The following is a 2948-nucleotide window of genomic DNA, read 5'->3' on the forward strand; positions in this document are numbered from 1 at the left end:
GATGGAGCATTGCATATAAAACCAATGAGGTTTTTTCTATTTCCTCTGGTCATTGCATATTAAATTGGGATTGACATCAATCTTAATTGTGCAAGTAGTCGAACTAGTGCAGTTCTACAGTATGTGTTTGTTATGAAGTGATGATAATAAAAGTGATCAGTTGCACATATATTAGAAAAAAACAAATTAATTGCCTACAGTCCGTTCACTGTGATCGTTTTATCTTTGCAGGGAGTGAGATATAACAATGTTTGCATGCTACTCCCTTCGTTCCAAATTACTCGTCGCAGAAATAGATGTATCTAGAACTAAAATACATCTAGATACATCCATACCTGCGATAAGTAATTCGGAACGGAGGGAGTAGCTTCCAAACCGTTTGCAAGCACCTTTCTTGAGTTTTCTTGTCATTGCTAATTTCTCCATTGAAACCAATGGAAAGACCCAAAGTTTTGAAGTTTTGGCTATGGCATACGAGTCTACTCTTCTTAGCTGCATTTGGTATTTATGACTTTGTGCCATGTTTCCCTCACTCTGGTAAAAGAAGTGAACTATTTTTTTACCAGGAGTATGCAAATTGCGTACCATAGCTTTATAGAAGGCAGAGCTAAATGTACAAGAAATATCCAAGCCACTCTCAACACAAGCCAGTGCAAGAGCAAAGAAACTCCTAAAACCATACACCACTCTTCGCTAAAGTGTTGAACTCCTCTAGCTCCGGCAAGAGCCCACAACTTGAGCTCTTGAAAGATTTTTGAAGCCAATACCCATTCAGATACCGTGTCATGCCTACCAAACACTCATCCATTACGTTGCTTCCAAATACTCGGCTACTGTTCCTGCTGCTTGGTCATGTCCGGCGATGAGGGAGGTTTTGACTTCTGTGGCAACGATGACGGTGGTGAGCATTGTCGGAGGCCTTTCTCATGGTAGTCGGCTCTTCTCCGGCGTGTCCTTGAGATTACCTCGGCTGCTTGTTGCTGTGAAGTCGAAGCTGCGGTGCGGGGCTCTGGTAGCGTACGATGACGAGCGACATGTGGTCCGTTCGGCTATCTCCTGTGACGCCAACGTTTTGTTCTCCGTAGTTTCTCCGCCGGAGTTGGAGCTGCATTGTCTTGCGGTGGGCGGATGGCGTTCCGTCTTGTAAGTGTAGTGTTGTTCTGTAGCTAATAGGGCTGCCTTTTCCTTTTTCCTTTGATCTTCGGATCCTCCTCATGTTGTTTCTTCCGCTGCTTTCTGCTAAATCTAATTGAAGCCAGCAATTTGCTAGATCTTTCAAAAAAAATTACTCCAACACACAATAGTGATCATCGAAACAAACCCTTTGTTGTACCTTTTAGGAATGCGTTTGCGATTAGAGCTCCACCAAGATTCAAGATGATCCGTCATCATTGGCAGCAGCGCCAAATCAATCCTCCCCTCATGAAGCAGAGATACCATACCTAACTAGACACATTGCAGCAAAATATGATCCACAATATCTTCTTCTTGATCGCATAGAAAGCACGATGAGCTCTGATCCTGCAAACCGTGCCTCAATCTCCAATCCGAGGTCCACAGTCGATATTGCAGCGCAAGCCACATAAATATCTTACATGACAGGGGAGCCCAACACTGCTAAACTGCCGATGCACATTGGAAGTTTGGAACTTGATGGCACCCTCTCACGGCATGTGATTGGAGAAGCCGAGGTGTGCTGCCCTGAACGTTCCACATACATATCGCAACATCTTCCTGGCCAGGGGAGTTTTGCATGGGCAGTAGAATCGCCCAGAGCCGGATGAATTGCACTAGCCCATCGGTAGAGAGCTCTCCCACAATGTCAGATGCTTAGCTGTGAAGATACAAGCCCTCCTTAACCAATCTGCGATTGACCACCTGGGTCCAGACGTGTGGCGTAATTTCTGCCAGCCTAGCACCATTAATCCAACGGTCCCTCTAGAATAAAACTCAATCCCCAGCTCCCACTGCTAATGCACCAACCTGTCGAACGCCTCCTGAACCCGAGGATCAGGGGGCATGTTCAATCCCTTCCAGGGTCCAGTATCGTCCGTGTGCTTCAATCAACCATTCCCAATGTAGGTGCAGCACAATATCTTGCCTCCTGAGATCAATCACTCCCAAGCCTCCGAGGCATTTTGGCCTACAAATACGCCACCAAGCCACGTGGCACTTCCCGCCATGGGTTTCTTCTGTCCCAGCCCAAAAGAAGGCCCTGCAGTCCTTGTCAACACAATCAAGCGCCCACTTTTGAGCGTCTGCCACAATCAGGTGATGCATAGGACAGCCTCTAATAACATTTTTCACAAGGATCAGCCGTCCCGGCCTGGTGATCAAACCTCTCTGCCATGTCGGAAGAAATCGCAGCAGCGAATCAACTATCGGTTGCCACTCCGACCTCGTGAGCTGTTTGATGGAGAGTTGTAGCCTCAAATATTTGCAGGGAAAAACTCCCATCTTCCATGGCAACGCCGCAGCCACCATCTCCTGATATCCCTCTTCCGCACAGATCATAATGGCCGAAGACTTGTTGAAATTCACTTGAAGACAGCTCCAAAAATGCGTACAGATTCATGGACACACATCAAATCGATTGCCATCTGCCTGATGAGTAGTACCGCATCGAGGTGATCATCCTGGCAATGCACTGAGCACTCCACATTCCTATGCTCGGGTGACCATGGAAGTCAAGGTGTCCATGGCGATCACAAAAAGGAGGGGCGAGAGCAGATCTCCCTGATGAAGCCCATGTGCAGTGCATGAATTTCGCCCAAGCCGAGCCATTTACCACCACTCGATTACTAGCCGTCATGAGTAGTAGCAACCCAAACTCTCTAGATCTTCGAGAATCCTTTAGCTCGTAGCACCTCAAACAAAAAGGGCCATGAGTCCCTTGGCCTTCCACTTGTGCAGCTTCCTCGTTAACTGCTGGACAAGCATGAAATTAT

The sequence above is a fragment of the Triticum urartu genome, chromosome 2 (genome assembly GCF_003073215.2).
Source record: "Triticum urartu cultivar G1812 chromosome 2, Tu2.1, whole genome shotgun sequence".
In the NCBI taxonomy this organism is placed as follows: Eukaryota; Viridiplantae; Streptophyta; class Magnoliopsida; order Poales; family Poaceae; genus Triticum; species Triticum urartu.